General features: G+C 39.1%; 1 protein-coding gene across 1 annotated transcript in view; it reads left to right on the top strand.

Moving 5' to 3' along the window:
- The first annotated feature begins 1083 nt into the window (after nucleotides 1-1083).
- The window catches only part of LOC126361620 (helix-loop-helix protein 3), a 75725-nt gene continuing 49119 nt past the window's right edge, over nucleotides 1084-27689 (top strand). The window contains exon 1 of the mRNA XM_050007804.1: nucleotides 1084-1272. The gene's annotated coding sequence lies outside the window, so the exon portion shown is untranslated. The remainder of the gene's footprint in view (nucleotides 1273-27689) is intronic.

Here is a 27689-nt window from a genome sequence, read left to right as displayed (position 1 = left end):
CCACAAAAATCACACCTTTTCTGTCCAAGAAGAGGTAACAACGTGGTTGAAGGCGTAGGCGGCCGAATTTTACTTCGAAGGAATTTCCAAGCTCGTCCATCGCTACGATAAGTGCCTTAATTTAAATAGAAACTATGTAGAAAGGTAGTATTTAAGTGTGGCTTTCATCTGTGTATAATAAAAAGAAGATTCCAATACTTTATTTATTTTTAATTCCAAAACGTAATGTACTTTGTGGATAGCCCTCGTATATATATACTGGTAGCAGTAAAATATCTGGGAGTATGCGTACAGAACGATTTGAAGTGGAATGATCGTATAAAATTAATTTTTGGTGAGGCGGATGCCAGGTTGAGATTCATTGGCAGAGTTCTTAGAAGATGTAGTCGAACATCAAAGGAGGTGGCTTACAAAACACTCGTTCGACATGTACTTGAGTATTGGTCATCAGTGTGGGATCCGTACCAGGTCGGGTTGACAGAGGAGAAAGAGAAGATCCAAAGAAGAGCGGCGCGTTTCGTCACAGGGTTGTTTAGTAAGCGTGATAACATTACGGAGATGTTTAGCAAACTCAAGTGGCAGACTCTGCAAGAGAGTCGCTCTGCATCGCGGTGTAGCTTGCTGTCCAGGTTTCGAGAGGGTGCGTTTCTGGATGAGGTATCGAATATATTCCTTCCCGCTACTTATACCTCCCGAGGAGATCACGAACGTAAAATTAGAGAGATTCGCGCACGGAGACATTCCGGCAGTCGTTCTTCCCGCGAACCATACGCGACTGGAACAGGAATGTGAGGTAATGACAATGGCACGTAAAGTGCCCTCCAGCACACGCCGTTGGGTGGCTTGCGGAGTATAAATGTAGATGTAGATGTAGATGTATAATCGTATTGCAGTTAGCATTTGAATGTGATTGGTAGCGTGCGCAAGTATTCAGAACCGAATTGTCCACATTTTTGTTTCTACCGGCGACAGCGTTATTGGACCGTGGTGTCAACAGACGGGGCAAGCGTGGCGTATGCGGCTTATTTGCGTGGGAGGCGATTGGCTGAGTGACGGCAGTGGAGGCGCGCGGGCCGCGGCAGGTGAGGCGCCGCGCCGGCTTCCTGCGTGGCAGCTGAGCCGAGCAGACGACACACGGCACACGACGCGGCACGCAGCAGCCACGAGGTGCGACGCCCCGGCCACACGACACGCACCTGAGGGCGGCGGCGCTGCTACCTGCTGCCACACCCCACCTGCCGCTGCCTGGCTGCCCGCCACCGCACGTTCGAGGTAATCGCCAACTCTTTTCATCTGTGGGACACCATTATAGAGACCGTCCAGCGTCTTAACCTGAGCAAATGGAAGCGAACGCAGACGAACCAACATTCACCGAAGATTTCGCAAGGGTTGCTTATCATTCGCTTGTATCCGTAAATGAGCGTGTTCACGGGAGGGTACAAAGGAGAATATAGGAGGATAAGTATCTATAAGTGCAAATTCTATAATGACCGCAATTTCATATATATATATATATATATATATATATATATATATATATATAGCAGATTCAGAAGGATGTAGGTTGCAGTAGGTACTGGGAGATGAAGCAGCTTGCACAGGATAGAGTAGCATGGAGAGCTGCATCAAACCAGTCTCAGAACTGAAGACAACAATATATATATATATATATATATATATATATATATATATATATATATATATATATATAAGATGGCAGTTTACTGGTGTCAAATATTTGAAGAAATGCAACTCCGAGCCAGCAGCTGTACAAATAAACCGTTTCGGTTAAATAACTATTCGGTTAAATAACTATCTTTACAAGAGGAAAAACTGTGCAATAATGAGTCACGAATACATTATCTTCAAAATGGCTCTGAGCTCTATGCGACTTAACTTCTGAGGTCTTCAGTCCCCTACAACTTAGAAAAACTTAAACCTAACTAACCTAAGGACATCACACACATCCGCGCCCGAGGCAGGATTCGAACCTACGACCGTAGCGGTCGCGCGGTTCTAGACTGTAGTGCATAGAACCGCTCGGCCACTCCGGCCGTCGCATTATCTTCAAAACAACTCCAGTCACGTGAGCGAGCGAGGTGCGCAGTGGTTAGCACACTCGACTCGCATTCGGTAGGACGACGGTTCGATCCCGTCTCCGGCCATCCTTATTTAGGTTTCCAGTGATTTCCCTAAATCGCTTCAGGCAAATGCCGGGATGGTTCCTTTGAAAGGGCACGGCCGATTTCCTTCCCCATCCGTACCTCACTCGAGCTTGTTCTCCGTCTCTGATGACCTCGTTGTCGACGGGACGTTAAACACTAGTCTCCTCCTCCTCCTATCATGTGGTCCAGTTTTCTGAATAGCGTCCTAACATTTCTGTAATTTTTCTTTTTTAGTTTTGTGTGCATGTTCTGAAGATCACCTGACATAGGTGTCCGCAAGAGAGAACAATCGGAGGCACTCCTCCCTCCCAAGCATCTAGGTACGTGCTTTCCTACGTTCCAGAATTCTTACGAATTTGCAGCAATGATTTCTGTTGCGCTTTTAAACTGCAGATTTAAGAGCGTTAGGTGTGGCAGAAAATAGCCATTGTAAATTGTGACGACTCTTTGATGTGGGCCGGCCGTTGTGGCCGAGAGGCTCTAGGCGCTCCAGTCTGGAACCGCGCGACCGCTACGGTCGCAGGTTCGAATCCTGCCTCGGGCGTGGATGTGTGTGATGTCCTTAGGTTAGTTAGGTTTAAGTTGTTCTAAGTGACTGATGACCTCAGATGTTAAGTCCCATAGTGCTCAGACCCATTTGAACTATATTCGCCACTCTATTATCAGATAATCGTCAGTAAACAGCAATTGCATGAAGTTAAAATTATCAAATCTTAATGTGCCGTTTAGTGTAATCAACCAGTTATGAACATCGTTAATATAAACATTGAAGATGGTGGGCCGGCCTGATACGGCCGTGCGGTTCTAGGCGCTTCCGTCTGGAACCGCGCGACCGCTTCGGTCGTAGGTTCGAATCCTACCTCGGGCGTGGATGTGTGTGATCTCCTTAGGTTAGTTAGGTTTAAGTAGTTCTAAGTTCTAGGAGACTGATGACCTCAGATATTAAGTCCCATAGTGCTCAGGGCCATTTGAACCCTGATGTGGCGTCGGATCCAACAGATGCAGTTGCTGTGGTTAAATCTTGCATTGGTTATTACATATTTGGATGACTCGCTTCCGTCCAAATGTATCACTTCTCTCCCCCACCAGTTTAACGGTACATGCGAAAACGGCCATAAAATAAAACTAGAAAACTGAAAGCCGGAAAACGTTTCCGCACGTTTCTTCTCTTCAGTTGAAATTTCTATCACATATACTCCGCATATGTTTTGCTTTTGTTGGTTTACGTTTGACACCAATTACTATTCTCGTTGCAAATAATAGATTTTAAGCTATATTTGTTCATGTTATTGGCTGATTTGTGAAATTTCCTTAAGTAACTAATATACGGAAAATATTCCCAAACCACTATAATGTACTTGGGAGTATATGTGCTGTATATTATTATCGGGTAGTTTCAATTTTTTCAACAAATAACGTATGAGATGTAAATGCTATTGCTTCCACTAATGCAATAAATCCAAGAGAAATGTGTCTCCATGTCAGTAAGGTCGTATAAAAACATCACTTTGTTTAAAACCAGAAAACGATTTTAAAATTTACGTGAAAAATAGTCAACGTGCACAATTTATGCCGGTTTGTGTAGTAAAATTACGCGGAACTGTTAAATTGATTGTCTCAACACTCCAACTTCTGTTTTCCTTCCGTTGGTTTACCGCTTTGGGGTTCTTTTGGTTCACATTTCCTTTTAAATACCTGCATGGTTAAAAAATACAAGAAGACAGTTCTGGTAAATGGGGCGGCCACAAATCTTTGCTTACTGTCAGTTTTTCCGTGAAGGGTTTCATAAATACTGGACAGCGAGGCAAAAACAGTAATGGCTTTACGGTTCCTTTACAGAGGGCAGTAGTTCTAGAAAATTGGGAGGTAACAGTCTGCATCGACTATGAAATCAAAGACCATCGGGTGCTATAATCTCCTTCCACAAACCGCGCACCCAGTTCCTTTGTGTGTGTGTGTGTGTGTTTGTGTGTGTGTGTGTGTGTGTGTGTGTGTGTGTGTGTGTGTCGAAGAGGAATTCTTTGCATAATCTGAAGATTTTCGGTGGACCAGTAGCAGTTAGTCTGCCTATTCACATGGCCACGGAGGTGAGAAGCCAAGCTTCAGCACTCGTAAAATATGGCATCGAGACAATTTCGCTTTCCACAATCTTTGTAAGCAACCATTTGCAGTATTGAAACCGTTTTCTCCTACCTCTGGAAGCAATGCTTCAAAAGATGAAATACACTACGGCCTCAGGTTTAAGGACTTAAGTACAGAATGACAGGATGTAAGTACTTCGCCTGTCCGCTGTAGCGGAGTCATTTCGAGAGTCATCTTAAATGAACCAGTCTTAGTTTAATCGTCAACTATACGCACCCCTTCATTCACGGAATACAAAGTAATTTACTCGAACAACTCAGAGGACGAAAATACATTAATATCATTTTCAAAGCAACAACTGAAACTGTTAAAATTAACCAAGCCCATCACGTATCGAAGCGAGTGGGAAATCGCAACTTGCTTGCGGAGTGGGCCCGCTTTCGTCTTGCATACACCGTATTTCTTCATGTTTTTATTACTCTCTTAACAATTCTTGTCATGTTCAGTTATCATCCCAACCTGCGGTAAATTTTGGCCGCATTTTGTGGCAAAACCACCTGTATACGTAACACACACCGTATGTCACACTGCCAGCGGACAGATTGGGAGAGAACTGTCTGCCCACGTACACACCATAGCTTGTCGTGCATTATTCTCAGCTATCCCTAAGCGAGATATGTACGCGAAGGAGGCAGAGCAAATGGTTTCTTGATAACGGCGTCTCCTACATACAAGAACAAGTAACTAACTAAATGCCAAATTTCTTATATTCCTATTGATTGTGATCGGTCTCTGTTATCATAACCATCATCTGACCACAGTTAATTCACCACACGAGGAACCGGTGATCGGAGCCGCGGCATGTTACCAAAAGATAGCTGTCACTAATTGCAGTTGATGTTTATGATAATCAAAACCACTCACCAAATCAAAATCAGATTAAGTTTCAATATATTACCAAAATTTCTTAACGTCTCCTTTCTACCAACAATTCCCATTTACGTCTGTTAAGCATTTCCGTCATAATTTAGTATGGACTGCACTGACGTGTTGCAGCTTAACTGTGAGTCACTGAATTTTTTTCGGCGTTGGTTATCGGAACCATTTCATCCCGGAGTGTAGCTATTCCCTTTCTATTGTAGTTGTGGTATAAGATCGTCATGTCTAATTTCATCACATTGTGGTAATCATTTTCTTTTATCAGATGTTCTGCTTAAATGGAGTGGGTACTTCACTCTTCAGCGCCCTTATACGTTCTTAGCACCTGACATTAAAATTGCTTGCCGTCAGCTCAATAAATTTGAATTGCTGCTACTACATTTTAATTCATATACTCACAAACTACTCTATTTTTCTTTCTATTCTATCAAATTTGTTAATTTCTTTTGTATTGTGCTATTTGTCCTGAAGGATACGTTTGTTTCGCGTTTTTGACGATGTTACAAATTTTGTATGTGCTCCATTTTTTTAGATTGTTAGTGGATTTATGTCTGTACAGTGTCGTATTTAAGTAATTCCCCACCCCAACCGCATAATGTGGAACTGTAGATATGTTTTTCTTACATACCGGCACACATTATCGTAATACTATGGATAGAAAACAAGGATTACAACACCTCGTCTTCAGTATGTAATGAAACAGGTTGTACGTTGCTACAATATGTCAACGACAGACTGTTAGCGAAAGAATCTCCGTACAAAATAGAACTGCCGACAACTTGTGTGATTGTACGTAATTTTTCAGGCATTAAAGCTTATTTATCTGAACAACGTTTTCCAGTGTATGGTGACATTAAATGTTTTCAGTTTTCTTTTAGTAACACATATAAGTTTAACATCAATGGTAAGTTACATACAAAGTTTACGAGCTCAGCCTCAGCACAGTAGAGTACCCGTCAATGAACGTTAATGATTACAAAAAATAGTGTGCGTTATAGAAATGGTGAACACACTGTCGGACCATGCGCTGACCAAGAAATGCAGTTTGTTTCATACATGATTCTCTGCGTTACCAGTTGTTAAGTTGTCGATACGATAATGTTGGGAAATAGAATTGGTGCAGAAAATTATCTTAGCAACTGGATCATGTTTTACTAACATTGTTCAAACCTCGAAACCTTACAAAATTGATCTCATGATGTAATTCCTGACTTCAATAAATCGTTTTCGTAATTTTATTATTGTTTCAACTAAACAAATGTAAAGAAATGACACACCTTTTATTATAATTTTGCACATTAAATTAGTATGGATCAATAAAATGAATTTTCTGTTTCAGCTGTTGTAAAATAAAGGTATACCGCCCCACCGAAGCAAAATTGTAAATATGTCACTGGTCTTGTGTGTTATCATGCCTGTAGCTATTTCTATTCTGAAAATACTGATGCTGTGTTGTTGTTGGATTTTGTGATTTTAACGTTGTAAAAGACGCGATTTTTCTTACTCACACGATAAGCATAATTAATGTCCTAGAAAAATTGGAAATTATAAACAAAACACACAAAATGAACTGCCATAAACTGGAGCAAATTCAGTTTATTTGCCAGTACTCGATAGTAACAGAACTATTCACGTAAAATAAGCGCCCAAAATTATTCCAGTGGGGCCCATAGTTTAATGTCAGACAACAAATCCAAAGATGTGGGAGCGGTCTTCATATTTTATTTCATATGAAGATCGCTCACATTTGTTGTCTGACATTGAACTATGGGCCACACTGAAATAATTTTGGATGTAGATTCTGTGGATTCTTGGAAACATCATACTTTTCATTGTTTTCGTCTGTAGGGGACGAAGAGTATGAGAACTTTAAAGTACTCAACAACAAATCGGTTTTAAGGAACGTTCTTGAAGCTATACAGTCACATACATGTGAAGTCACATCAGGAGATTAAAAGTTTTGTAAACTAGCTCGACGCTGAACACTAGGTATGACCATACCCAAAGTATTTTTGAGTCCTAAAAATTTGCTTTTACAGTTTTAATTTTGGATTCATTATCCTGACCTAGGATTCAGTTCTGTACACAGTTCTGGGTGGTGCTAATGTCATAACCATCATCGCAATGACCATTACAGGACGGGACATGAATCCTCACATTGGTGTAGTGCAAGTGCATAAAGTTCTGCCGGGTCTGCTTGAAATTCTCTCTCTTTTTATCACATTTAAGGCGACTTGTTAACCCATCACAAGCAGGTTTGTTGGTGCCTTGTCTTCAATATTGAGTACGACTGATACGACGCACGAAGTCCAAAATGGAAAAATAGGAGAATAAAGCTAAAAATAGTGAAAATATCTTTAGATTTGTAGGCTGACTTAGTTTAATGTCAGACAACAAATCCAAAGATGTGCGAGCGTTCTTCGTATTTCATATTGCATATTTCATATTGCATGATTTCGCAAAATCTATAAATGCTGGGATGGGTCCTTTGAAAGGCTACTGCCGATTTCCTTCCCAACTATTCAAATTCGAACTATTCCTTGTCACAGACGGGTCGTTAACCCCTGGTTCAGCTAGGTGATTAGTTCCAAGTTCCATAGATCATATGCACAATGACCACTTGTATTGGAATATTATCAGCGAGTCTTATAACTATATATTTCACTCTTTGCTGTATCAAAATCAGTTTTAGTTGGAAGGGAAGACCATTTTTCCCTCTAGCATAATATTTATGAATATTTGTGTCAATATCAGATAGAAATATATGAATCAGGATCCACGATTTCTATCCGGACGTTGTACGAGATTGGAACAATATAGAATTGTGAAGATAGTTCAATAAACCCTCTGCCAGGAACTTAAATGTAATTTGCAGCGTATCCATGTAGATGTATATGTATATGAGGTAACACTCTGTATTCATATGTGGGAGGATGTTGCTTCTAATCGCCATCCGGTCACTCAGAATTAGTTTTTGCATGATTTCCCAAAATCTATCAATGCTGGGATGGGTACTTCGAATTTTCAAATTCGAACTGTTCCTTGTCACAGTCGGGTCTTTAACACCTGATTCAGCTAGTTGATTAGTTGCAAGTTCCGTAGATCATATGCACAATGACCACTCCTATTGGAAGATTATCAACGAGTCTTATAACTAAATATTTCACTCTTTCCTGTATCAAAATCAGATTTAGATGGAAGGAGAGGTCATTTTTCCCTCTAGCATAATATTTATGAATATTTGCATCAATATGAGATAGCAATATATTGATGATAATAAATGTCGTTTCTGAATAAATCTACTGCGAAACTGTGTCTAATGTTTCCTATTTCCTAAACACATGTCTCTAAGATGTACGAGTGTGACGCTCAAAAATAATACTAAATCATTTCTTTTATGCTATGAACATATTTTGCCTATGTGTGTAGTTCCTCAGAAACTTATGCCACAGGACGTCAGTCAAATAGGCTAAATATTTTACCTTTCCAATTTCAATGTCCCCAAAGTTCGTAATTATTCTTATGGCAGAAGCAGCTGAAGCTAAAAGTATTTGCCGATCACCTATATGGTTTCTCCCCTTTATGTTTTCATCAATATGCATACCCAAGAACTGGCTGGTACATTAGATTAACAGGAGGAGCGGTACTTTTGATAGCACAGAACAAACTTTTAAATAGCACATTTGTGCAAAAATAGTTCATAGCTGTAACAAAAACATCATTTATTTGTTTTTCGTATGAATATTTCTTTACTCGATACAAACAGTGATCCAATACTGTCAAATGTTTTTTTTGATTTGATCACAATATCAATTCTTTAGACGATGACCGGTTTCAGTCCGTAATGACCACCCTCAGATCTTTTTTACACCATGTCCTAAAGTGATAAGGCCATAATGGCATCGTCAAAATATATAAATATAATCAACAAAGCATCGTCACATATATCTAAAAATTACAAACATAACAAAAAACAAATAGCACTTGTATGACTACGAAATCGACTAATTCTGTCTCCTGGGTAAAATAAAAACGATAGGAACAGTAGCAGTCCCATGAAATAACCCTGGGATGATGTGGTGTCCGCGTTTGTGCTATTCGAACATCATGTTTCTGCATCCTCTTTCATAAAACAGGGAGTAAATGAGGCACATTCGCAATGGAATGTTGTGACTGACGCAATCAAATCGCTTCGAGAAGTGGCAGGAAACCCCAACTGGTGCTATTTTATCATATGAAAATTCTGAGTGAACAAATAGTTGACTCCATACACAAGTTCTCATGAAATCGAAACTGTGATTTGCTATGTGTTCCGTTAGCATACAAGTAGGTTACAACCCTGCAACACGTTACCTTCACGAAAGGTTTCGAAAAAGGATGTGAGCAGTGAGACAGTCCGGTAGATATTGATCTCTGTGGAGCCACTTTTCCTATAAAGAGGGATAATAGTGGCACGTTTTAATCTGTCTGGGTAATACTCTGAATCAGTTATGTGCTACATACGCGACTGAGTCGCAAACTTGTTGTATCTCACTGCAGTTGTCATCAACGCCATTTAAACTTTAAAATTTGAGGGCCATTATGATAGTCCGTGTTTCGGAATGAGATGGGTGAGAAACTTTCATTAGACTATATTTTCCCTGCATTGCTTCTTCTTTTTCTCTCAGCTTCCTCCTCATTTTCCCGCAGAACCTAATTATTAAGAATATATGCCCACATGAAATGCATTTTATCATGCTCCCATTAACTGTAATATAAGCAGTGCCGTTTCTTTCGATGTCTATCTTTTAACAATATTCCGTATTGATTTCATTTTATTATATTATCTGTATTAATTTCTAAAGAAACAGAGAGTACTGTGCGATAGTTGGAAAACTTTATGTAGAGAAATGCTCAGCGAAACACGTTTGGCTGCTAAAAGGACAATACTTGAAGCCTTCAGCGACTACCTTACCAGACTCTTATCCAAAGACTTCTCAAGAATGCAAAGAAATTCTGGTCATGTGCAAAGGCTGCCAGAGACACCATAGTTAATGGCCAGCCACTGCGATATGACACAGAGACTCAGATGAAGAATATCAGACAAAAGTGGAAGTGATGAACTCTGTTTTCAAACTTCCTTTTCAAAGGAATATCCAGGAGTACTGCCCTTGTATAAGCATCGTTTCACTGCTCAAATGAATGATATGCATACGAGTGTCAGTGGCATTGGCAGATAGCTAGAACTGAACAAAACCCCAGAGCCCAATAGACTGTCTACCAGATACTGTCTCCTATACAGAATTTGTGGTTGAGATATCTTCTATTTTCACGATAACCCTCAAAAGAAAAATTATACGAAGAATTAGGCGTATACAAGAGTTAAAATGTCTACAATAAGAATAGCAGAAGAGATCACAAAACTCCTGGTCACTTCTTTGACCTCCATGTGTCGTAGAATCTTACAAAATAATATCTCGGGCAGAACGACAACACCCACCCCATTCAACATGGGTTCCCAAAACATCCGCAGTTCGAAACAAAACTCGCGCTTTTTTAACACTAAAATCTGGAAACTGTGGGTCAAGCTAATCGCGTGGATGCACATTTCTTCTCTTCCGAAAAGTATTTGACAGTTCAGTCCTTACTAACGAAAGTATGTACCACATCGGGCATCAAAAGATTAAAGCGAGGACGTCGTAGAAGGTAGGACGCAGCATGTTTTCTTGAATGGAGAGTCATCAGTGGATGTAAAATTAACGTCACTTGTGCCCCAGGGAAGGGAGATGCGACCTTTTCTTCTCATGTTGTACGCTAGTTACCTGATATACAATAGTAATAGTAACCTAAAACTTTTCGCAGATGATTCTGTTATCGACAATGATTTGCAATCCGAAAGAAACTGTACAAATAATCAGATTTTGATAATATTTCAAAGTATCGCAAATTTTGTGCATCTGGCTTTAAATGTTCAGGAATGTAGAATTGGGTACTAAGCAATACCAAAACTATAATATAAAAGAGGGACAGTTGCACACATTCAACTAATACAAATACTTGAATGTAACACTTTGCGGCAATATTAAATGGAGTGATCAGTTGTAAGTGAACTAGGATATGGACTTCGGTGATTGGTAGGATACTTGGAAAATACCCCAAATATGCCGCGAAATCTACTTACAGTGTGTAAAAAAAACAAGTTTAAGTGAGGAATCTAGAACATTCTTCAGCCCATTAAATATCAGTGTCTGGACAAATTCATCCAAATTGCAGCTCGCATACAGGTGTACAAGCAATCACTCTTCGAACTTTCCACGAGTGGGAATAAACCGTAATAAGCTGTAAAGTGGAATGCCCCGTCTTCCAAGCACGTTGCAGTCCTTTGTAGAGAATATATGTAGATTTAGATGTACGTAAAGGTAGATGAAAATCCTTGTTAAGAAATAAGTTGAATTTATAGTTGGCAATAGGCTCATTGTAAACTTAACTTCAGCCAATATTTTTTTAACCTTTCCTTGATACCCTCATTACTTTTCTATTACTCATAGTCATTGTCTTCTTTCTTTTTCTGGCCTGAACATGGAGCTAAGTTCTGTATGGTGCATGAATACATTACCCCAAAGTGTATAACTTTCTTGAGCTATTCCTGTGAGGAAATTTTTCGTTGAAAATAAATTGTAAGTGGCTAATAGCAAATATACATAATTAGAAAGAAGGTCAGCGTTGGTCGTAATATTCATCGTTTATTGACAGCAAAATCGATTTTCATTCACATAGTTATCATCTCCAGTGCTGTGATCGCTTCATAGCTTTGGTTACTGATAATAACTCGACACCAGTGCCTATGAGTTTAATTTGTACACCATAGCACTGAAGATGATGACTATGTGACTGAAAATCGATTTTGCTGTCAATAAACCATCAATATTACGACCAACGCTGATCTTCTTTCTAATTTCACATATATGGCCGTTGTGCGCACAGCACTCTATGGAGTCGCCAATCAATATTTAGATAACGTTTCCTGTCAGATTCTTTTAAAAACTTTTCATTGAAGTCACTGAAAATTGACAATCCCTTCTTTATGTCTGGGAGATAGCACAGTAAGGCATCAACATTTTCGTGGAAATTTCCCAGTTACCCAGTGGTGACCGGTAACAATAGAAATAACTTTGTCGAGTATTACATTAATTCACAAGCAGATGCTTCTATATCGTCTTCTACATAAAAATTAATTGTTTTTATGTTCTCTTCAGTTTACAGTCACTTTCTTTAGGAAAGTGACAACTCTTACATTGCCCATTATAGATCTACACTGAGGCGACAAGTCACGGGGTGCCTCCTAACATCGTATCGGACCTCCTTTAGCCCGGTGCGGTGCAGCAGTTGGACGTGCCATGGATTCAACAAGCGTTGGAAGTCCCCTGCATAAATACTGAGCCGTGCCGCCCCTATACCGTCAATAATTGCAAAAGTGTTGCCGGTGCAAGATTTTGTGCATGAACTGATCTCTCGATTATGTCCCGTAAATATTCTGTGGGATTAGTGTCGGGCCATCTGGGTCACCTAATTATTCACTAGAACTTTCCAGAACATTGTTCAAGCAAATCGCGAACATCTGTGGCCCCATGACATGGTGCATTGTCATCCACAAAAATTCCATTGTTGTTTTTGAACATGAAGTCCGTAAAAGGCTGCAAATGGTCTATGGGTAGCCGAAAACAATCGTCTCCAACAAATTATCGGTTCAGCTGGACAAGAGGACCAAGTCCATTCCATGCAAACACAGCTCTCACCATTATGGAGTCACTACCACCTTTCACAGTGCTTTGTTGACAACTTGGGTTCATGGCTTCGTGGGGTCTGCGCTATACTCGAATCCTACCAGCAGTTCTTACCAACTGAAATCGGAGCTCCCCATGTTTTCCTGTCGTCTAGCGTGCAACCGATATGGTCACGAGCCTAAGAGAGGCACTGCAGGCGATGTCGTTCTCGCAACAGAAGCCCTCGAGTGGTTTGTCTCATGCCACAGCCCATTAAAGCCAATTTTCGCCACAATATCCTAACAGATACGTTATTGGTACGTCCCACATTGATTTCTGCGGTTATGCGGTTATTTCACGCAATGTTGCTTGCCTGTTAGCACTGACAACTCTACACAAACGCCGCTGGTCTAGGGCGTTAAGTGAAGACCGTCGGCTGCTGCGTCGTCCGTGGTGAGAGGTAAGCCCAGAAATCTGGTATTCTCGGCACACTCTTGACTCTGTGGATCGCTAAATACTGAATTCCCTAATGATTTTGGAAATGGAATGTCCCAAGCGTTTAGCTCCAACAACCATTCCGCATTCAAAGTCTTTTAATTGCTGTCGTGCGGCCACAACCACGTCTGAAAAGCTTACACATAAATTTCTTGAGTACAACTGAAGGGCTTATTTCAATAGTGGTACAAGCCCATTTTTGTTCATTGCGACATACAAAGTCCTAAAGTTAAATGGGCTCTGAAAAATCCCTTTTATACCTTGTGTACGCGATGCTACCGCCATCTTTATATAGACAAATCGCTATCCCATGACTTTTGTCACCTCATTTTATATTAGTGTACAGCTAATTTACAACCACTTACTTCCCAGTTTTCTAGCCTGTGGTTATATGATGCCCAGACAGACAAAGCGCTGCACTTCCCTTCGCACATCTTCCAAACAAACTAAAAATTCGTTTACTCTCTCTTTAGTCTCCTTTATACTGAGACTAAGCTTCTTGTTTTCCCGTATCCCTCTACTCTTCTGTAGTAAAGTGAAAGTCTCAGTCAATTTAATTTTTGTTAATATCGTCTGACTGAGTTTTTCTGTTAACGCAAAATGTCTTCCTTTTCTCTTCTGCGAGTGATGAGACGTAATGCGAGCACTATTGCTTATGTTATTCGATAAAGATAATAATTAAAAAGCGCATATTCGATAAATGTTAGTGAACGTGAAATAATCATTAAGGTGCATCGTAGCAAGTAGGGTGTGATTCCATAGCCTAGTGGTTATCTGACAAAGCCTGGGGTTCGACAGCAACGACACACAGTGATGACCGTCAGTTAAAGCTCCTTCCAAGTCTGTCAATGATTTCTTAATGTAGAAAAACGTAAGATCAGTTCGAAATTCGGAGAAAGGCAGTAGCATATCATTTCCAGGAGGACCATGTCTAACGAAAATCTATTGTGTTCAAACCAACCTGCGGATTATAGCCAGTTTTACTTTAATACATCATGTAAGACACAGAGTTAGGTAGACGCTTCCACTCGTTGCTTAGAAGAAACGGAAATGAGTGTGGTTGTCAGTGTTCAGAGGACCAGAAACAGATGAAATGGTCGTGATGATTACGCAGGACGAATTAAGTGATATATACAAAGGGAACAGTACAAGTCTTGGCGAACAAATAAATATCCCCTCACTGCGGAAAACAACGAAGACATACATTTCATTTGAAGGACAGAAGTATACAAGCGTGACTAGACCTTCATAGATTATAGGGTACTTTGAAACCATTGCTTTACAGAAGAACGAGATTAAGCTCGCTTTCCGGACGGGAAGTTGAGTAAAGTAAAGCGTCAATTTCAAGTATCAGTCAAGCAACGCCGCGATCTACTTGAAATATTTAACTGGTCCGTACTGTGCTAATATCCACTATTCTGATTTGACATTTGTCTAGAAATTACAGAGTGCTTCAGCCCGTAATAGATTTTTAGCAAGTACTTACTTTAGTTGCCTAGGTACAATCAAGAATTGTACGCTATTAAAAGCACAGTCAACTGCAAATGACACGTTTTTTAGAGGGATAAATTCTATGGGCTGAATGTGAATGTGTACGTACAATATACATGAAAATAATGGTCGTTCTATAAAGGATTTTGCTCACCAAGCATCAAGTTGCAGAAAACCCGCAAATGTAGTCTTCAATCGTCTACTGTGCTATTGTACACGCCACAGCAAGGAGTAAGACACTTTATCGAAAGTTTCTGTAATCAAGAGCTATGGCTAAAATGGTTCAAATGGCTCTGAGCACTTAACATCTATGGTCGTCAGTCCCCTAGAACGTAGAACTACTTAAACCTAACTAACCTAAGGACATCACACAACACCCAATCAAGAGCTCTCGTAGTGTTTAGTATGTAGTATGTGTTTCACGACCACCTTAAACAGCCATACACAACAAGATTTGACAGAACTAAATACTATTTATCTTCACTTTACACCGGCAGAAATCTAACAGAAAACGCGAGTAGAAAATTTTAAAATCTCACTGGTGAGATGTAAAACAACCAGTGAAAACCTGAGAGACGGCATATAACGATCGTTCCGCTGTATGTGACACTCCATCAACATCAAAAACTCTGGTGAGTTACCCTCTGTCTCGATATGAAACAATATAAAGTACAGTGTAAATGCGTACAGAAATACCATATCTTCAAAGCTCTAGTACTCTAGAAAAATGACAGTTTTTTATCTCCCGCATAACCAAATCGTCCGAAAATCAGGGTTCCATGAATTAAGGCTGGTAAATACACCCTACCACGAAAACAAGAAAAATTAGCTTTTCACATCAATACAGGAAATTGAATAATCTTAAGCTGTGCTCTGCGAACGGAACATCTGAAGTCACAGAAATTAAACGAGTACACCTTGATCGATACAAGTTAGTATCCCATTATCATGCGCCTGCTACGGTCGCAGGTTCGACTCCTGCCTCGGGCATGGATGTGTTTGATGTCCCTAGGTTAGCTAGGTTTAATAGTTCTAAGTTCTAGGGGACTGATGATCTCAGATTTTAAGTACCATAGTGCTTAGAGCCATTTGAACTATTTTTAGGAAAGAGGGAATAACGATACACATAAAAAATGGAATGAAGTCTCAGGCCATACACATTAGTAAATACTGCGTTGAACAACTATTTGAGTGCTGTACTCCAATAGCAGACCTGGAAGCACACACACTTGCAGTTCTGTCGCTCTATTGGCCCCAGACATGAAGGGCTTCAAACTTCACTAATCAAGTGGAGGGTACAACTAAGACTTACTAGAAATGACTGGGAAGTGATCGTATGGTGAGATTTCAAAATGGATATCATCTCGGATTGTTCTGACCGAGGGCACCTAGAGTTGATGTCTAGTCGAAACGACCTCTACAGTAATATTTCCAGTAAGAATAGAAGGATATAATGGGACAGCGATGGATCATTTATTTTTAAATCCAACTGTCTTTAATTAAATAGATGTGAGTCCTATAATAAATGGTTCATCTGCTCACGATTGTAAAATGGAGCAATAAAATATCCTCAGCAATCAGGTTTAAGTATGAAAGAAAAAGTCAAATTTCATATAATTGTGAATGTTGGCTCAGTTACACAACTCAGAGGGAATTAACAGAAAAAGGATGCAAAGATGTTTACGAAGGACACACACTAAAGGAGAAATTTCTTTCTTTCCTAAAGATATTGTTATAGCATTTTGAATACAGATGTTCTTTACAATAGGTCAGGGACATTTACAGTGGAATTCTAGAAAAGGGTGGCTAACATCTGAGATCAATGTGTCTACTACGAACAGAGTGTTTCATTTAATACAAAGAACTGGCTCAAATCAAGAATTAAAAATGGAGTACAAGCACTATTTCACAATTCTTCTTTATGTCACCAAAAAGGCAGCTTCCACGTACTATGTACAAACAAAAAATCAAAGATCAAGGCAAAGATTATTTAGAGCGTTATTAGGTTTGGAACGAATGAACTCAGCAAGGTAAACGATCCTCAATTCTCAGATGATATCAGTGAGGCAGATGGTATGAAACTCAAATCACTGCAGACTAATTCAACTAATTCTTCCTAACAGTCTGTAGGCGATAAATACATCATCACCATTATCAGACATCAGTTGTGCCAATTCATCTGTTAGAGAGATCACAAAAATCACTAGGTCACTGAAACTCCTCTGGCTATTGTGGTATCTCATCCAGAGTACTAAAATCTTGTTTTGTGTTGTTAGTGTCACATGAAAAACTGAAGTAGGCCGCAGAAATAACGACATACAGAAAGGGAGACAGGCAGATGGCCTCTAGCGGTAGGCCAATCTACGTGCTTCCAGTGTTTTCAACTTTTTTGTAAAAGTAGCTTACAACAAAATAGTGAACTAAATTTCTGAGAAAGGCTCTTAATATCAGCTTAGTTGGAGTTCCGAAAGGCTTTTCTTATGAGGAGACAGAGTATGATCTCACGAACACAGTTCTAGTGGAATTGAACAATAAAAATCACACTGTTGGTATATTCTGTGATCATGCCAAGACCTTTAGATTGTATGGATATACAATTTTGCTAGGGAAACGAAATGGTATGGCACTTAATGCCTACCCCTTAGATGAGTAGAAAAGAAAACTGTGAGTCACACTGGCAAATAATGCGAAAAGAATAAGATTAAATTAAGGTGGAGGGGGGCGGGGGGGGTTACATTAAATATAGTTTGACGCTGCGTTCGGTGCTTGTTCCGCTCCTGTTGTTGGTGTATACAAATGATTTACCGGGGATATTGGAAAGCTCTTCAAAATTACGATTTCCGCTGATGATGCAGTCTGTTGTTAAGAAGTCCAAACACATCCATACAGACACAGCCAGGAGATTAATGGAATACGCGTGCGTCTGGGTCACAGACAAAAGCTCAAACTTGATCTCACAAAAACTCATGTTATGTAGCTCCAAAGAAATGAAGCTCATTTTTCACGTTCTAGGCCAAAGGGTGTGCAGTGGATGAGGCTCCTTGTGCTAAGTTAATGGGTATCCACATGGGTATGAACTGAGTTGGCACCTGCATGTTTCAAGTTAACCAAAATGCTCAGTTCCGCCTGCCTCCGACTCGGGAATCTCTCATGCTGTGTTAACCCGCAGAAAAGATTGCTGCCATACGTTGCATACTTTCACTCATTTCTGCCCCATTGCATAATCTCCTGAAGGATCTTAGTTAAAGTGAAAAATGTATTTATTATACAGAAGAGTAGGATAAGAAAATTGTGTAAAGATGATAACCAAAAATCTTACAGAATCCTTTACAGGGTCCAACAAATATATCCCATGCCGGTATTTGTGATTAATAACAAGAGCAAATTCAGGATGAATTCAGTAATTCACAACGACAAACGAGGTACAAAAGTGTACATAGACAGATGATAACGCTCTGCGTAAAGACAGATAAATATTTTCAAGTGTTAGATGAAATACCTACTGAATAATGTAGGAAGAGAAGCTCTTGCATCTTGCAGAGGAGGGATAGTTCTCCTGAAACACTTGTAAAGGGAGTATGAAACCTTCGTACACACAATTTTAGAGCGATAAAAAACACTTTTATATGACAGAAATATCACAGGTCCACTGTTCACCCACTAGGGGTCAATGAAAGTTCTGAAGCTAGTAATGTTCAAAAACGGAGTTCAAATTACCCCATGATGAAATTGTTTTAGAGATGTTGATGAAAAATTGTTCAAATGGCTCTGAGTACTATGACACTTAACATCTGTGCCACCAGTCCCCTAGAACTTAGAATTACTTAAACCTAGCTAACCCAAGGACATCACACACATCCACGACCGAGACAAGACTCGAACCTGCGACAACAGCGGTCGCGCGTTGCCAGACTGAAGCGCCTAGAACCGCTCAGTCACACCGGCCTGCTGTTGATGAAAATGTTGTCTGTTTACATTAATGCACAACTAGCACCTGTGAGCTAAAGACTGTCTAACGTACTCCGAACAACCAAGTTATAGAAGAATAATGGCTGCAGCTCCAGCCTAACGGGAAACCATCTCTTCTGGAGCATCTGTTTGTGTCTCGTACATCAAACGCCTCATCCCCTCACAAAAAGAAACTGATAGATGCGAGGTCGGGAAAAAGTGTTGGCCACGGTACTGAACACCTCTCCCAACAGTTGCTCGCGTGGCACACATGGACAGGGAAATGATTAAGCAACTATTTGGGAAGGAACTAAAAACAAGGAGTGATGTTCTCACAGATGAAACTCAGTTAGAAATAGAGGATATAAAGTGAATAATAAATTCAATACACCGCTCTTCCCTTTACTTAGGTGCAGGCTAACCTGTGTAAAGGATTCGGGGTTTACAAAATTTAATGCGGCACGTGAAGTAAGTGTAATACTGAGCTAATTTGGCAGGTACCCTGTGACAGACAACCTCAGGGAGACAGAGAGTAGTACCTCCACGAAAGTAAAAATTTAAATCATAACGAACTTGAAATCAACAAAACAACTTCACCCTTAAGAATCCTTCATAAACTACCTTACATTATAGCTATGTATTTACTGGATAATCGGAAACCCACAAACACCTTAAAAATCATCCGGATGGCTTATAAACGAACATGTAGACTTGAGAAATAAGTTAACATTCTCTATTGTTGCTAATAATAAAAGCTAACAGACGAGACGTTAGCCTCAAGTTAACCCTCCCGCTCCCTCTAACCCATTAGCATATCAGCCTTTATATTAGGTCTCTCTCTCAGTGCACTGATGCTGCTGTTAATTATGTGATTCCGAACATTATTCCACGGCGCAAAACGAAACAGCCGGTGCTCATTAAACTTAGTAGCCTGGAAATTTTTTTTTATTAATAGAGTAGAAATATGAACATATGTAAACAGTCAGTTTTATACAGATTTATATTGCATCAAGAATGATGTTGCATGTACTTCTCCACAAAGGTATTTATGCAAACGACCAAAATATGTTGCATATTGTACAGTGTTGATACAGCTTTTATTTATGAAAACACATACAAAGCGTGGTACCATGTACTGTAACAGTAAGTCAGCTATAGTGAACAGATTTCTTAATTAACTTAGGAATCCCACCAGTCCTGAAATGTAACTGTGGATACTGAAACAGGTGTATTCCAATTTTGTGGTTAGGCCGTGATCATTATGTTTTATTATTCCCATCTTCTACGTGACAACTAAGGAATCTCACGAGCACGCGAATGTGCGTTTTATATTCACAATGCTTCTCTGTCAAATATAAATAATGCATTTTAGTAAATTACCGGAAATAATGTCATTTAAATTATTTTTACCGATGCAACACACATAGCCGTTTCCTACCACTCATTTCGAGAATCCTGAGGGTACTTGCATATGTGTCATGAATTTCCTGAAGTTGTGGCATGTTCTGAAGCACAATGTGAGTAATGTATAATTTTGCATTGTTACTGTCATACATATGGCATTGTCTATGCGCAGTTCCGCATGTATATCGCGAGTTCGCAGTTTCACAGTACTCTGCTTGATAATAGCCACATGACCGAAATTACAGTAATTTTATGATTAAATAATTTTATAATCAATGGGGACCATAATGTTCTTTAAAAAATATCTATTACCTATACTGTTGGCTAACTAAGGCAAAAGAGAAGTACGTAGTAGGCATGTTGGACGAAAGTTAATCTGGAAGCTAACAGTATCTAAGAAAACTACGTCTTAGGTTTTCTGGGAAAACCACCAGTTATTCATGCCCTAGGAGAAGGGAAAATGCCTACCGGTATGCACTTTGAATTTTTCTCGTTAATGTTTGCTTCACAATGCAGCAAGGTCTCAGTTTGGATGTCAACCTACGAAGCAACAGTGTTGTTCATGAGAATGCCCTACATTCACTAACAGACCTCCAGCACTCCCTTCGGAGCCTCTGTGAATGTCGCACCCAACTCCGACGGAGTTCGAACCTGGGCTCTAAAGATGTTCACCAGAACAGGATTGGCAGGAGCAAAAGATTAAGAACGACAGTTCATAACCTTCCAACACAAGTGAGTTAATTTAAACTTCTTTACAGGATCTCCAGCAGCGAAAGCATGAGACACTGTTGATTATCAATCTGCAACATAGGTTTTGTAGTGTTAATTGTGAGTAATACGCTTTGCGTCGGTACTTGTTCTGTTCCTCAGTTTTACAGTTGTCATCCATAACAAAAGAAGACACTGCACTAGGTAAGCACTCATCATAGACTGACAGACAGCACAAACAAGTCAAATACCACGCCGAGGAAACAAGAGGGAGACCCTTTAATTAGTGGTTGCTGGTGATTTCAATGTGAATTTATTAGAAAGCTCTGTCAGTGAACAATTATTGCAGTCAGTAACACTATCATTCAATTCAGTTCCTACTGTGAACTTTGCAACCAGGATATGTAAATGCTCTGAGACTGCTATTGATTATATGTTTGTAAACAAATCTAGGGAAAAAAGTAAACCAATTGCAAAGGCTATCTGATCACGATATGCAGCGTCTTGTGTTCAATGTTGAAACTTGTCAGGATAAAAAAAATCTATTAATCTGAGTACAGGAGAGTAATAAATAAGTCAAAAATGGAAAAATTCAGGAAATTGCTCAAAAACATGAACTGGATAGACGGAAAATACAAAGCATTCATTAATAAAGTTACCTCCACTTTAGAAATGTGTTTTCGCCTAAAGGTAACTCAAATCACATAGAAGTAAATAAAAACCATGGACTACACAAGGAATTAGGATACAAATGGGACAAAAATGACACTCTATCTACAATGTAGGAACAGATCTGATGTTAGCATTATAATGCAAAATGTTGAAGCAAGTAATCCATAAATCGAAGCAACTTTAGCTCTAAAAATAAATGAGACTTTGGTAACAAATGCACAAAGCGTTGGAAACCTCTTAAACAAATTCTACATTTCTGTTACTGACAGCTTGGGGTTGTCAGGTTCAGTGAACAGTGCAATGGAGTATCTGAGACCAGACTTTAAAAATAACTTCCGTAAAATGGAAATGACACTCACATATGCCAAAGAAGTAGCATCCATCATAAAATCTAAGTATTCTAGTGGGTCTGATAACATACCAACGAAGTTAATCAAAGAGTGCTCATGCGAGCTGATTTCTATCTGAAGTTATTCATTTCCTTGTATCAGTGGAACATTTCCATACCGGCTAAAATATATTGACGTTAAGCCTCTTTACGAGAAGGGGGATAAAGAGATACCATCAAACTATCGACCAATTTCGCTTTTGCTTGATTTCTCAAAAATATTTGAAAAGTTTGTGTTCAAGTGCCTCCTTAAGCATCTCACTGCAAATAACATATAGTCCAAGTCACAGTTTGGGTTTCTTAGTGGTTCTGATATAGAGAAAGCTATTTATACTTAACAGTGAGAAAGTACTTAATTCATTAGTCAATAAATTAGAGGCTACTGGTATTTCTGTGACCTGTCAAAAGTCTTTGATCGTGTGAACCACACCATTCTCTTAAATAAATTAGAATATTATCGTGTCATCGGCAGTGATACGACATGGTTTGAGTTATCTATTTAACAGGAAAAAAGGGTGCCATTGCAAAATGCTAAATACCTGAGCAGTAAGCAGTCAGTCTTCATCTGCTTGGGAATTAATTACATGTGGTGTTCCTCATCTTGGGTCTGTTGCCTTTTCTTGTGTGCATTAATGACGTCTCCTCTGTTACATTGCCAGATGATAAGTTTTTTTTTTGTTTTCAGATGATACAAACATTGCAATAAGTAGCAAGTCAAGTTCATATTTAGAAATCAAATTTCTCTGACATTAATAAATAGTTTAAACGTAACTCATTGTCATTTAACTTAGAATGGACCCACTATATGCAGTTCAGAACTTGCAAGCGATTTCCTTCCAGCATGAGTATAACATATGAAGACATGCAGATCAAAGAGCTTGACAGTGCTAAATTTCTGGGATTACAACTTGATAACAACTTCAGTTGAGAAGGACATACCACAGAATTGCTTAAACTCCTAAGCAAGTCTGTATTTGCAATAAGAATGCTGTCAGATGTAGGAGACATAAATATAAAAAAAACTTGCATACTTTGTTTACTTTCATTGTATTATGTTTTATTCATATTCTGGGGTACCTAATCAAACCGAGCAAAAGGTTTTAGCGTGCAGAAAAGTGTGATAAGAATCATCTGTGGTGTAAATTCAAGAACATGATGTTGCAACCTATTCGAGAAACTTTGTACACTAACCATTGCTTCTCAGTATATTTATTCATTAATGAAATTTGTTGCAAATAATTTGTCTCTACTTTCAACGAATAGCTCAAAACATAGTATCAGTACTAGGAATAAGAACAATCTACGTAAAAACCTAATATCACTACCTTGGTCCAAAAAGGGGGCCAATATATAGGAAGACACATTTTCAATAAATAGCCAGCAATCATTAAAAATTTGGTATCAGATAAAGCACGGTTTAAACAGAGTTTGAAAGACTTTTTGATAGGCAACTCCTTCTACGCTATAGACAAATATCTTAACAGAGACTGTTAGGCCAGCTTAAGTCAATATGTCTGTTAGATTTGAGTTTTGACAGCAATTGGTCACAACAGTCAAGTTTAGGTATTTTGTGTATGATAAATTTATTAACAGTGCATAACAATGTTTCTTTCTGACAGCGTACTAACTCTGTAAATATTAGCTGTTCTAGTACAGTGTATTGAATTCACATATTTTGACAGTCTCCTGACAAATGATCAGGGTAATAGGTATATTATAATGTTCTATGTGCTTTATGTCATGTTCCACATCCACGAGAATCATCTCATTTTCTGGGTCTATGGAACGAAAACTGAATCCAGTTTAATCTAATTTAATCTTTCCTCAGTATTACCGCATGTGCGACGGACAGCCACGAAACTGGGTCACGACGTTCGGCTTCACATTAGTGATAAACTGCGGACCCTGCAATCCCTGACACCGTTATGTGCATTTTGGGACTTAGGAAAATAGTTTCAGATCTTCTGAAAATATCATTCATTCGTCTGGCAGACACGTACCTATTATCAGATATTTCCTAATAGATTTCCTATTAGACACACCTGAGTGGCACAAAGATGAACAGCGCGTGGATTATCAGTGGTTTGCAGTTCTTAGTTTGATAACTCCAAACCATTATTCTACACACTAGAAGCTATCAACTCTCCTACACTGAACAATTCATCGTCTTCTATATGTTATAACACTTGTCCTGAGAACACTCTCCCTTTCTTTGTGTTGTCTTCTTCAATTGTTGACAATTTTGGCACTTTGTTATTGCCAGTAGTTTTTCGAATATTTTCTTTCTTAGGCATAAGATGGTTTTTGGTCACAAAATTTTTCCTTCGTGTCTATTAAAGGCTTATAGTGTCGAAATAAAAACCCAAAAAGTTTTTTTTTACCTTTTGGAGTAGTTTCTATGACCTTTCTCTGCTCACTGATCACCTTCAAAACATATTTGTTTGATTATCCTATCCATCTGCCCTCATTATCTTTCTCCAAAACGACCTCTCCATTTTGCCTGTTTGTGCAGTCTGTCTGGCTTCTACAGTATCCTGATTCCGCAGCCACACAGGAACACTCTCCAGATGCATTTCATGACAAATCGTTCTTTTTCTTTTCTACATAAAATTATTTCTTCATTAGTAGCTCTCATCGTTCGCGCTTACTGTACCAATTATGTTTGCTGATTTACCTGCTGCATCTGTTGTCTTAAAATCCCCAAATAACAGGATTTATGAACTTTCGCTTTTTTAATTCTTTCAGTCTGTACAATTGTACATACAAAAGTCAAATTTCACGAAAGAAAGACGCGGCTGGACTTATCGCTCGAAGTCTCCCAGCCTAAAAAGTCACGAGAACTGACTTTGCTCTGACTTCGAGCAGTTGCCCTAGAGACAAGTGATGACTGCAGCTGTATAGTAAGCAAGCACGTGCAAGTCGCGCGCAGGCCGTACAACTGTTAAGCAGCCGAACTCCGTCTTTCTGCTGCTTTGCTGCACGTCTTTCATGTCTACGTAGTCGTCACTTAGGTAAAAGTCCTCATCGATGAAGTTATTAACGGAAAAATAATTTTCTAGTGTGGTATTGCAATTAATACACTGACATCACAGATAAGAGGAAAGAAAATAACACGATCAGTTACAAGTCTTGTCGATGTGCCCACTGACTTAGAACGTCATCAACATCACAATCGTCTTCAAGGATTAGGCCCTTTGGCCAGTTCTGCCATAGAACCGTTCACGCCATCTCTTGTACGTGGACCAAAAGTCGATAAAGTAAAAGGGCTACTTAATTTCATCGCACGTGATGTCATCGCTTATCGGACATTTCAGATTTGTGAAGTTTACAACAGAGATAAGGGTTCATCGTATTACATGTCGACTATACCTTTGGTTCTCAGGACCAGGATCATCGTAAAATAAATGAAGCTGAATCTGTCTCGGTGTGGGTGAAAAGTGTTGACAACTGTAAAAAGATCGCACTCGTTGGTGATCTGACTCATTATTATATACATTAAATAAAGTTCCCTTCCTTATCCTTAATCCTAATCTATTACGAAAACTACACATTGACCTTGGCAAAAGCCGAGAAGAGATTCTTCTTGGTGTTGTAGCTCTCTGGGGCACCCTGGATTGCTCTTTGGGCACCATGTGATGCTAAATGCTCAATAATATTTGTTCATATGGGCGAATATCTCGTCTCGAAAGTGTTGTAGTTGGTTGCCTGTCTGCGGCGCCAGGCCGTCTCTAGTTTTAACAAGACGGCCGTCACACTAAATTCAAAACTTCCAGTTTTTAACGGACTTCCCACGTTTCTCTATGCTGTTGGGTTTTCCTGTATTGCAGTTTTAGTTATCCTATGATTAGACAAACGCTGGACATGGTCTTCCGTGTTCAGTCGGTATTTTTCAGTTATATTTGTAATGAGTTCACTATCTAGTTCTTGTGTAATACCCGTGTTTCTTTTATGGTGCAATAATGAATACTACACTACAAAGAGGAGACACTTCATCTCTGATGTTTCTGTTCGTCGTAAATGTTAGAGTCCAACATTCGATACCATGTAGCAGAAAAGGAAACGCTTTTACTTTGTAAAGTTTAATTAATGTTTTCTTCAGCATTTCGTGTTTTAATGTACGTTGTATGCTTTCACAAAAATGTCTGAATCTAGCTAATTTTAACTGTACAATTTCTGACTACGGAAATTTAGAATTACACGTTAAATATTTAAACTCTCTTATTTGTTCAATTATATGTCCATCTATAACCATTTTACCTCTTACGGGTACCATTCATGGAAATGTCATATCTTCTATCTGTCGATATACTCACGGCGTATTTACCGACAATTTGGCTCAACTTATGTACCGCTGTTTGAACCTTCTCTTCAGATTCTCCTCAGGAAATAGCATTTGCATGAAATTAAAATTATCAAATCTTAATGTGCCGTTTTGTGTAATCAACCACTTATGAATATCGTTAATATAAACATTGAAGAGGGTGGAGGGCAGTGGAAAGCCTTTGTCTAATTCCTTGATTAATATCGGCAGATTCTGTCCTTATTGCATTATTTTTACATAATGACATAACTTCCGTAATCAGATATCCTGGAACTCCCATTTCCTTTAGTTATAACTATAGCATTTTCCGCTTTAGGGTGTGAAATGACTTTTCATAATCGATGAAGGCGTAATAAGTTGGTAATATTAATGAAATTCTTTTCTCAGTTACTTGTGCCTAGTAGAAAAGACAATCAGAACACGATCTGCCTTTTCTAAAACTATTTTGTACTTCTAACGTACGTGTACCTACTATTGGTATTAATACACCGCCGACAATTTAAGCATACAGTTTGAAGCAGGAATTTAAAAGACTTATTCTCCTATAATTTAAGCGTTATGATCTAACGCCTTTGTTGAAAACGGGCCATACCAAAACTTCATTCCATTCATCTGGGATATATCCACCTAGCCAGCAAACTTTCTTAAAATTTAAAAGTCTATACATTAGTTGATCAGATGCATTTTCCATCAGACCCATGTTTATATTATTAGTGCTCGGCGACTTTTGGTTTTTCGTTTCTTGGATCGCATTTTGCAGTTTTCCATTGCTATCAGATATATAGAGTCACTGGTATTGGTGTTTGTTTCTGGTACTTCTTTATTATCAGTCCACAAACATTTAAAGTGTTTTAACCATTCACTTTCGGATACTGTATTTAGTTGTAAAGTATCTCGTCCTTGTTTATTCGAGCGCTCCATACATTTGTATGCTTTGAACTGTCTTCCATGAATACGTGTTCTATTTCATTCACGTGTCGATTCCAACTTTCACGATTAATTTTCCGTATTTCTTTTTTACTACTATAATTCTCTCGGTAATTCGTATTACCAGGCAATTACAAGGTTTAGATAAGTCTCCTTTTTGTCTTCTTTCAGTTTTCTAATATGATCGTTCCAGATCGTTAACGCCTTTTGGATTAGTTCTTACACTCCTGGAAATTGAAATAAGAACACCGTGAATTCATTGTCCCAGGATGGGGAAACTTTATTGACACATTCCTGGGGTCAGATACATCACATGATCACACTGACAGAACCACAGGCACATAGACACAGGCAACAGAGCATGCACAATGTCGGCACTAGTACAGTGTATATCCACCTTTCGCAGC

This window comes from Schistocerca gregaria, chromosome 1 (genome assembly GCF_023897955.1).
Source record: "Schistocerca gregaria isolate iqSchGreg1 chromosome 1, iqSchGreg1.2, whole genome shotgun sequence".
NCBI lineage: Eukaryota > Metazoa > Arthropoda > Insecta > Orthoptera > Acrididae > Schistocerca > Schistocerca gregaria.
Note: the sequence above shows the minus strand (reverse complement) of the source record. Positions and strands in the feature narration are given on the sequence as shown.